An 11,110-nucleotide genomic window follows, 5' to 3' on the forward strand; every position below is an offset into this window, starting at 1 on the left:
AATATGAAAATAGGCGTGTTATTCAATTCCTCCCACAAGGAATAATTTCCAAATATTGATAAATAAAGTAGGGAAAGATTTGCTAGGATATTCCAATTAAAACATGGAAAGAAATAATTGAGGGATCAAAATAATTAGTGAATAATTTCTTCTTTCACAAGCTAGGAGATTTCGAAATCTCCCTAATCAAAACAATAGGGGCCGATTTTATCAAGAAATAAATAAGATAATTAGGCTTTAGGATTTAATTTGGATAATTATCCCAAAACAAATAATTAAATCCAAGAAAAATAAATTCCTCTCCAAATAATAATAGTGGTCGAAAATTCCCTTCATAAAAGGGCAAGGTAATTATTTATGATCCTAATTAAATCTCACTCCCCGAAATAATATAATTCACCATGATATATTTCATTCCACATTAATTAATTTAAGCCACTTCATAAAATCAACGAATTTGACTCGATCAAATCAAAATTAGGTCACCATTTCAATCACATAATAAATCCGTCATTTAATTCGGCAATCAAAGCAATAAGTACAACATCTTAGGGTTCGAAAAATTAGGGTTTGAAAAGTGGGGCGTTACATCCTACCACTCTTAAAAGAAATTTCGTCCCGAAATTTGGTACTCTCATGGGAAGAGTTCTGGGTATAACTCCATCATCTTGTCCTCAAGCTCCCATGTGGCTTCTTCGTGCCCGTGGTTTCTCCACTGCACTTTCACGTAGGCAACTTGCTTATTTCTCACGTTCTGGACTTTTCGGTCTAAAATCGTTTGGGGTCTCTCCTCATAGCTCAGGTCCGAATTCAACGCGACCTCCTCGTAGTGAATCACGTGCTTTGGTTCGAACACGTATTTACGTAACTGTGACACATGAAAGACATTGTGCACGTTCCCAAGGTTCGGAGGTAGCGCCAAGCGATATGCAACAGGACCCACTCCTTCAAGGATTTCATACGGTCCAATAAATCGCGGTTTCAATTTTCCCTTGACGCCGAAACGTGTTATCCCTTTCGACGGGGATACTTTGAGGAAGACTTTGTCGCCAGCTTGAAATTGCAAGTCGGTTCGCCGTGCATCCGCGTATGACTTCTGTCTGTCTTGAGCTTCTTTTATCCTTTCACGAATTTGTCGAACGATTGCAACCATTTCTTCGACTGCGCCGGGCCCGAGTACCCTTCTCTCGCCAACTTCGTCCCAGTAGAGCGGGGATCTACACTTTCTCCCGTACAAGGCTTCGTACGGCGCCATGTTTATCGTTGCCTGGAAGCTGTTGTTGTAGGCGAATTCGATCAAGGGGAGTGCGGACTCCCAACTTCCTCCTCGGTCTAACACTACGGCTCTCAACATATCCTCGAGGGTTTGGATCGCCCTCTCGGATTGTCCGTCCGTCTGCGGGTGAAACGCCGTGCTAAAATTCAAACGAGTCCCTAGCTCCCGTTGTAGGCTGATCCAAAATCTTGAAGTGAACTTCGGGTCACGATCAGACGTGATCGTCACTGGGACTCCATGCAGTCGCACTATTTCCCTTATATAAATTTGAGCTAGCTTATTTGATCCATAGGTTATGGGAATCGGTATGAAGTGCGCACTCTTGGTGAGTCGGTCTATAACTACCCAGATGGCAGTATTCCCTCTTTGCGTCTTTGGCAATGCTGTCACAAAATCCATGGCGATATGCTCCCATTTCCACTCGGGAATTTCTAGTGGTTGCAACTTTCCGTACGGTCGTTGATGTAGAGCCTTCACCTGTTGGCAGGCTAAGCAGCGCTCCACAAATGCCGCTATATCCCTCTTCATACCATTCCACCAAAAGGTCTTCTTCAAGTCTTGATACATCTTCGTACTCCCTGGGTGGGCGGTGTAAGGAGTCTCATGTGTTTCACTCATGATTTCGTTTTTGAGTCCTTCGTCACTCGGTATGCAGAGTCTCCCTTCGAATGTGAGAGCATTGTCGGATTCCTCACGGAAATTCCCAGATTCGCCAGTTCTTACTTCGACTCGAATTTCTTCCAATTTCGCGTCCATGCGCTGGGCTTCAACAATTCTTGTTCTTAGATCAGGTGTAACCATCAAGGTGGCAATTCGACCCTTCACTGTTTCGGGTGCCCTTACCACTTCCAAACGCATCTTGCTAAATTCGCGTATCAAGCTTTCTTCTTTGGTGAGAAAAGCAGCCAGTTGGGAATGACTCTTCCGGCTCAAGGCATCTGCCACTACATTTGCCTTGCCGGGGTGGTAGTTGATGCCACAATCATAGTCCTTTACCAATTCGAGCCATCTTCGTTGTCGCATGTTCAAATCCTTTTGCTCGAAGAAATATTTCAGGCTCTTGTGGTCCGTAAAGATCTCACACCGAACTCCGTAGAGATGATGTCTCCAAATCTTTAAGGCATGTACCACCGCTGCCAGTTCCAAATCGTGGGTTGGATAGTTCAACTCGTGTGGCCTCAATTGCCGGGATGCGTAAGCAATCACCTTGTTGTTTTGCATCAACACACATCCAAGTCCCACCTTCGAAGCGTCCGTGTATACCACGTAGCTCATTCCAAGCTCTGGCACGGCTAAGATTGGTGCGGTGGTCAGTTTATCCTTCAAAAGTTGAAAACTTGCCTCACACTCCGGGGTCCAATTGACTTTTACCCCCTTCTTGAGTTGTTGGGTCATTGGTCTCGCTATCTTGGAAAATCCCTCTATAAATCTTCGGTAGTATCCTGCCAAACCCAGGAAGCTTCGAATCTCGTTTGGTGTCGAAGGTGCCTTCCATTGTTGTACCGCCTCAACCTTGGCGGGATCCACTCGGATTCCTTCTGCCGACACAATGTGACCTAGAAAGTTGACTTCTTTCAGCCAAAACTCACACTTGCTTAATTTGGCGTATAGCTTCTCGGTCCTCAACGTCTCCAAGGTAATTCGCAGATGCTCCTCGTGCTCTTTCTCATCCTTCGAGTAAACAAGTACGTCATCTATGAAGACCAAGACGAATTTATCCAAGTATGGGTGGAATACTCGGTTCATCAAATCCATGAATACTGCGGGTGCATTTGTCAATCCGAACGGCATTACAACAAACTCATAGTGACCATATCTTGTGCGAAAAGCGGTCTTTGGTATGTCCTCCCTTCGGACTCTCAATTGATGGTATCCGGACCTTAGGTCCATCTTTGAGAACACACCGGCTCCTCGGAGTTGATCGAATAGGTCATCTATTCTCGGCAGTGGGTACTTGTTTTTTTTAGGGTCATTTTGTTCAACTCCCTATAGTCGATACACATCCTCATCGACCCATCCTTCTTCTTGACAAAGAGCACCGGAGTGCCCCACGGTGAGACACTGGGTCTAATGAAACCCAGGTCCATAAGCTCTTGAAGTTGTATCTTGAGTTCCTCTAACTCTTTAGGTGCCATTCGGTATGGTGCCTTGGACACGGGTGCCGACCCTGGCTCTAGGTCGATTGTGAACTCCAATTGTCGATCTGGCGGTGGTCCAGGCAAAGCTTCAGGGAAGACGTCTGGAAACTCTCGTACAACGGCAACATCTTCCACTTTCATTTCTCCTTTCTCCTCTCCTTGTAGATAGACAAGATAAGCAGGACGCCCTTTTCTCACCATCGCACTAGCTTGAAGAGCGGAGATGATAGACGTTCGCCGGTTCATCGAGATTCCATAGTATATGGTGGGTTCCTTCCCCGGGGCTTGCAGAGATATTTGTCTCTCCTTGCAACGAATAGTAGCAAAATTCGTAGCTAACCAATCCATTCCCAAAATTATGTTAATATCCCCCATTGCCATGGCTTGTAGGTTGTGAGCGATTAACTTAAGTCCTCCCATAACAATTTCTACGTTCGAGCATGTTCGAGAAACCTCTATTACCCCTCCCACTGGTGAGGACACCATCATCTTATGTTCAGATTTGTAAGCAGGTAAACTTAAGGTGTCCACACACAATTCAGATATGAATGAATGTGATGCGCCCGTATCAAACAATACAACAATGGGTGTGTCGAGGATTTTGCCCATACCTGTCAGGTTTCCCTTCTCGTGACTCCCATGTTCAGTCTTGGGTTGTTTCTGACTCAAGGCATATGCTCTAGCCTGAGAAGGGAGTCTTGGGCGGTAAGGTTGTTGTTGTCGCGTAGGTTGATCGCGATTTCCCCTTGATTCAATTTGCAGTGCCCTTGGCTGCTGGCGGGATCCTTGAGTGTTCTGCCTCGACCCCATTCCCACATTCTTGCTCGGACACTCTCTAGAGAAGTGGCCATTTCCCCCACAGTTAAAGCACTTGGTGGTGTTCTGAATTCTACACTCTCAAAAATGGTACTTGGAGCACACATTGCATTGGGGTGGCTTGGGCCGGAAGTCGCCTCTCTGGTTGGATGAGTTTTGCCCTCCACCATACTGTGGTCGGTTCTGGGTGGGCTGGTACCTCTTGTTGTCATATGGGGTCCCATTCCCCTCCCACTTCCTCTTCTCTCGAGAGTGGTGTGGTGGAGGTAGTGCCAAAGTAGTGTTTTCCTTCATCCTCTCCTTGGGCATAGCTGCCTCAATATCTAGCGCAAGGGCTAACGCTTCCGCGTAGGAGAGTCTCCCACGACTAGCCAACGACATCCTTATCTCATGCCTTAGTCCCTCACGGAACTTTTCAGCCAGCTTCTCGTCAGTATCGACTTGGTCAGGTGCGTACCGGGTCATGTTGTTGAGCGCACGGTCATATTCGGTCACAGTCATGCGCCCTTGGGTCAAATTGTAGAATTCAGATGCCTTTGCCTTCCGGTAGCTCTTGGGCACGTACTTATTATATATTTCTGTCTTGAAGCCTTCCCAAGTCATCCCCGCTGCTTGATCTCGGGGCATTGTCTTCATCCTGGTATCCCACCAGAAGTCAGCAGACTCGGTTAGTTGGTAGGTCACACAACTCAACCGTTCCCTATCATTGCACCCTAAGATTGCAAAAATGCGCTCCAATGCGCGTATCCATGATTCAGCCTGGGCCGGTTCTCCCATTCCATCAAAGACGGGAGGTTTTTGCTCTAGAAAAAGCTTCACAGTTTCACGGTCAACCGGAGGTGGAGGAGGCGGTGGTGGAGGGATGGGTTGTGTCACACTCTCTTCCATCGTCTGAGGGGTAGGTTCGGGATTGTTACGTCTTATGTTGCGTCTTGGCGGCATTCTGATTCAGTACCACACGAGTTACTATCGCATTTATTCAAAATCCAAGAATAGTCATGTGGCATAGTTGAAAAGTGGAGATCAAGGGGCAATTGCATCATAAAGAGCTTTTGCAAAGGTATCAAATACAATTGCACAGAATGATAACAAGAGAGCAATTGCAAAATAGCATAGCAGGAGGTGATTGTAGAAGAAGGCGATTGCTCAACAGGGTAGAAAAAGGTAATTGTTTAATAATGTAACAAAAGACAATTGTACAATAGAATAGCAAAACATAAGGGCACAATTGGGATAGAAAAAGGCAGTTGCACAACAGAATAATACAATTGCATAATAAGACGGCAAAAGGCAATTGTACAATGGAGTGGTCAAAAGATAGTTGCGCAATAGTACATCAAAGGTAATTGTGCAATATGATAGAAAGTGACAATTACAATATAGTATAGCAAGAGGCCATTGCGTCATAGGCTAGCAAAAGATAATCGCACAAAAGATAATAAGGGATGGTACCAAATCATTACACAATAGGATAGCAAAAGACAAGAATTTCCCATAGAAATATGAAAAGTTGCCTCGAAGAGGTCTTAGTTCCATTATAACGAAAACAAATGACAAAACGATGTCAAGGTCAAGCAAAAATGGTAAAGTATCCAAAACATGGGAAATCGTAATAAAATATTATAGAATTATTATGTTTAATCCCTTCCATCCTCATCTTCCTTCTCCTCGGTCTCTCCAACGCTCTCTCTAATTGGGTCCTCCTCCTCTACGGGATCCTCTTCCTCGGGATCATCTTCCTCACTTTCCTCCTCGACACCCGCAGGTGGAGGGGTCATCCCAAACCTCCCATTGACCTCTCTGTTGCTTCTTTGAGGGGCTGCGACACGCATCCCGAGTCTCCTTGTCTTAGGAACACGGGAGACGCGTGGCTCCTCGTCGCATCGATACTTCCGCATGCGGGCTGTACCCGACGGATAGATATGTGGAGGTGGATCACGTGGCGGTCCATCAAATGCCGCTGTCATGGCCGGAAGCAGCACCTTTATAAGGCCAACCAAATCCCCTCGCGCGGTGTAATCGAGCGGGCTATACCATATGAAAAACTGAGACACCTGAGCGGGTCCACTCGCTCCAAGGAGATGGTAGAGTGTGGATGAGCTTTTGGATCCCCTCGTGATGGGTAGCTCCCCCATATGCATAGGCGTTCATCCATTTACTGTAAAACTCGGTGACGTAGGTCATGAGGAAGAGCTCCCCGTCCCACTCGTAATCTCGGTAGCGCTCAACCGGGTGGTCCCTTTCGCTGGAGTAGCGATTACGCATCAGAGCATAATACCGTTGGGCCATAAAAACTCAGCATCAGCACAAGGATCGAAAGAAATAACGGTGTATGAGGTTTCGAATGATGCTGAGAATATGATGGGTGCGTATATATAAATCTCCAATGATGGAGGTGTGCGGGTAGTATCATATCAAGAATGAATGGAATTTCATTTCCGAAGCAAAAAGGTTCGTGCGTTTTTGCATTTCGTTAAGTCGCGATATATATCCCCACGCGTCGCTTGCCTTGCGTTAGGCTTTTCCTGCCTCCACGTTCGACACTATCTCAAAATTTTTCATTCATACATGATTTACAATTATGTATAGCAGCATGCTCAAGTTCTTTCACATATTGCCTCATAAAGCAATTGAATAATCACAATCATATAACTTCATTCATCCAACGTATATAGAGTTATCACATATTTGCCAATTTTTCCTTATCAAGTAAAATACAAGTTCATCGCATAACGACATTCATCATCTTGGGCATAAGCGCAAATATCAATTCCATATCCATGCATTTTCATCCATTCATATTCCAAGCAAAAATTTCGAAAATATCATATCAACTTTGTTCCCCATCGAAAATTTCAACTTCGGTTAATCAAATCCCAAACTCACAAAAGTATTTTTACCTCTTTTTTTTTGTGGTTGGGCGGAGACGAGTTGTGGTGTTGAGCTATCGATGTTTATCAATTTATCAAATTACACATGCATAGATTTTGACTCAAACAAGACTCTTGGGTCCAGAGCAGAAAGAACTGAGGCTCTGATACCAAACTGTCACGACCGCCCCTTAGGGTTAATAAAAGCGGGCGATCGCGACTTAAAGGGGTTTAGATGAACGGCATAGAAGACTAGGGTTTTCAATAAAATTTGACTAAAAACTAAGTCTAATAAATAATGCGACCAAGAGTATTAGGGTTTAATGAATAAAGACTAGGGTTTAGCATTTATTCAAAAAGTGTAACGAGTTTCAAACATCCCATCATAAAATAGTTTCAGAATTTAAATGAAAAGTATTCTAAGAAAAATATCACAGCGGAAGCATCCAAGAGAAGAGTGACGTCATGTGTGAAGACACAACGACACTCGGAATTTCAAAACCAAAACAACCACAGTTCATTATTAGTTCCTGCTCAACACCGCCAACCGCCCGTCGCCGCTCAACCTACATATAGGGAAAACATATGCAGGGCTGAGTACTATGAAATAATACTCAGTGGCTCATGCCGAAAACATTGTAAATACAGTTTATGATATCATGCCGTACGTAAGTAACCGTCGGGGTTTTTCTTTAGAAAGGCCCGAGGCACTCAAAATCATTTTTTCATTTCAAACATCGACTGATCAGTCATTTTTCCCATAGACGTTAACCATATCTGCCAATACATGACAAGGAATGCGGCCGCAAACCAGGTCACTAGACCGGCCAGCCCGTACGCTAGCACACAGTCTACCATAGGTGTACACTAATCCAAGTAGGGTTTGCTGCCCTACGAGGACCCGAATTCGATTTATAAATAGTGGCAAAAACCACATCAGATAGGCACGTAAAAACCAAAACAAGGCATGAAATCACATTTATTCTCATTGATAAAACATTAGGACATGGTCCTTATTTAAAAAGAGAGCCCACCTCGATCCTTTAGTTTTCAAGTTTCGCTTTTCCTTTGGTATCACGCGTCTCGCACAAAATTTCACCTTTGGATAATGTGTCCCCGATTAGTCACTAACATGGACTAAAATCATGCATGTCCTAGATCACTCCCCTTTCCCAATCAACAATAGGAATCACATCATATCACCCATCTTTGCATATCACATCACCTCATCACATATGTAAACTCATGTATGTCATTCAAGCATACAAATATAGTTGTTTAACCAAAGTAGAGATCTGGCAGCTCTGCGCAACTTTTTTGTAAAAATTATTTAAAAATCATCCGACCTCCGATGGGGCTAAAACTTTATGACAAGGCAGTAGACTCATCAAATAACATTCAGTTTAAATTTCATGTCAAAATACCACTTTTAAGTCGGGCAAACCAAAGGCGTAACCTACTGGTCGAGAAAACACGTTTTTGGCAGAATCGCGCAGTCAACTTTAAAAATTCACCATAAATTCATCGTTTAGCCAAATGGGTCGAAATTTACACACAATATAGAAGACATCACGAAGTTTACACAGGAAGAAGAATCGGTCAAATCGGAGTTCGTTTGGTTGGTCAAAAATACATCAGAACACACTGTTCGGAAATCACAGATTTTCATACTGATAGCAATTCGAATTAGGGTTTATCCCTACTCATTCAAAATCAATCTTTTCATGGTTTTGATATACAATCATGCTCAAAAGAGTCCTTAAACACATATTTTCATGAAATCGCACATCAATCACCGAGGATTCAATAAATCAACAAGCAATTGCAATCAAAACGCACTCACACATATGATTTCACATTCCCACCGATTAAACCCTTAGATCTTCATTCCCTACACTCTCTACATGCATGAGGGAGTCAAAGAAAGTCTAGATGGAGAGGATTGAAGAATATGGGTTTGAATTTACCTTTTCTTGGACGAAATAATCGGTAGGAAGCAATTAAAACCTTGGTTCTTCAACAATCTCTTGGAAAATTGATAGGATCTTGAGTGAAATGGATAACAAGTGGGAGAAGAGATGAAAAAGGGGTGGGGCGTGTGGTTTGAAGAAGTGGGCGTGTGATTTGTGTGTTAGGTTTAGGGGTTGATCCTTTGTTTATAGGATTAAGAAATATCCCACAATTAATTGAAGATTTGGGAGAATAATTGAAATAAATGATTGAGATATTTGGGAAGATTTTGGGGGAGGAAATGGCGTGTCATTGATGGAGAAATAAGGAGGATATTTTGTAAATCATGGCTATTTAATTAGCCATTGATTTAATTTAGTATTTTCACGGAGCAGAATAAAATAATACGGAGCAAGAAAATCAATAAAAACCCTACCAAATAATATGAAAATAGGCGTGTTATTCAATTCCTCCCACAAGGAATAATTTCCAAATATTGATAAATAAAGTAGGGAAAGATTTGCTAGGATATTCCAATTAAAACATGGAAAGAAATAATTGAGGGATCAAAATAATTAGTGAATAATTTCTTCTTTCACAAGCTAGGAGATTTCGAAATCTCCCTAATCAAAACAATAGGGGCCGATTTTATCAAGAAATAAATAAGATAATTAGGCTTTAGGATTTAATTTGGATAATTATCCCAAAACAAATAATTAAATCCAAGAAAAATAAATTCCTCTCCAAATAATAATAGTGGTCGAAAATTCCCTTCATAAAAGGGCAAGGTAATTATTTATGATCCTAATTAAATCTCACTCCCCGAAATAATATAATTCACCATGATATATTTCATTCCACATTAATTAATTTAAGCCACTTCATAAAATCAACGAATTTGACTCGATCAAATCAAAATTAGGTCACCATTTCAATCACATAATAAATCCGTCATTTAATTCGGCAATCAAAGCAATAAGTACAACATCTTAGGGTTCGAAAAATTAGGGTTTGAAAAGTGGGGCGTTACAATTCTATAGGGGGTGTCTGCCTGAAGCAAAGCGTGAACTGAACCTGAGCGCAGGAGGATCATTGATGAAGAAAGGAGAAGAAGAGGCCATGGAAGTGATTGAGAGAGTGACATCTAATGATGAAGGCTGGAACAACGAGAGGAGCAGAGTACACAGGGTAGCCTCCGCCGCAGAGAGCAGCCATATGGACAACATGTTCAAACAGATGGAACTCCTCCACAAGAAGATAGATCTCATGGGGATGGGACCGGCTGTGCAGGAGCAGCAAGAGGGTGTAGAGGATGTTAACTACATACACCAAGGGGGAAATAGATACTATAACAACTCCCGCCCCAATCAAGGGGGTGGAGGTTACAACCATTTTGGGAACAAGGCGCATCCTAACCTATCGTATGGGAACCCCAACAATGCCCTTCAGCCACCACCGGGGTTCACAGTTTCCCAAGGGATGATCACTGAGCCGCAGAAGAAAAGTACAGAAGATATACTGAGTGCATTCATGTTACAGTCACACAAGAACATGGAGCATTTCAATCAAAGGCTAGAGAAGGTTGAGAATGATATGCACAACATGTCAGTGCATATGAAGAGCCTAGAGACGCAAATGAGTCAGATTGCTCAATCTGTGAGCAGTCAGCATACGCCAGGGCAGTTCCCAGGACAACCAAAAGTAAACCCCAAAGATTGCAAGGCAATTCAGTTGAGGAGCGGGAAGAGTTATGAGGGTCCTTCCATGCCAGAAATCCCACCAAAGCCTACAGTTGAGCCCGAGAGTGTACTATTGGAAGAAGTAGAAGCGGAGGAACCTAAAACATCACCGCCCGCAGTTCAACTCGAGGTGGGCACACCAGTCAAGGCATCAGAGGTTAGAGTACCATTTCCCCAAGTGTTGCAAAAGAAGAAGAACGATGAACAGTTCTCCAGATTCTGGGACATCTTCAAGAAAGTACAAATTAACATCCCATTTATTGAGGCACTTCAGCAAATGCCTGGGTATGTTAAATTTCTCAAGGATGCGGTCTCCAAGAA

The 11,110-nt window shown here is 43.1% G+C and overlaps 1 long non-coding RNA gene across 1 annotated transcript; it reads right to left on the reverse strand.

Moving 5' to 3' along the window:
• Positions 1–7,419: 7,419 nt before the first annotated feature.
• On the reverse strand, positions 7,420–9,376 carry LOC121792546. The gene is made up of 3 exons (XR_006048892.1): positions 9,068–9,376; positions 8,135–8,199; positions 7,420–7,666 (listed from the first exon to the last, which is right to left on the reverse strand). It is a non-coding gene; the product is annotated as an uncharacterized LOC121792546 (long non-coding RNA).
• Positions 9,377–11,110: the final 1,734 nt, after the last annotated feature.

Source organism: Salvia splendens, chromosome 2 (assembly GCF_004379255.2).
Source record: "Salvia splendens isolate huo1 chromosome 2, SspV2, whole genome shotgun sequence".
Classification (NCBI taxonomy): Eukaryota; Viridiplantae; Streptophyta; class Magnoliopsida; order Lamiales; family Lamiaceae; genus Salvia; species Salvia splendens.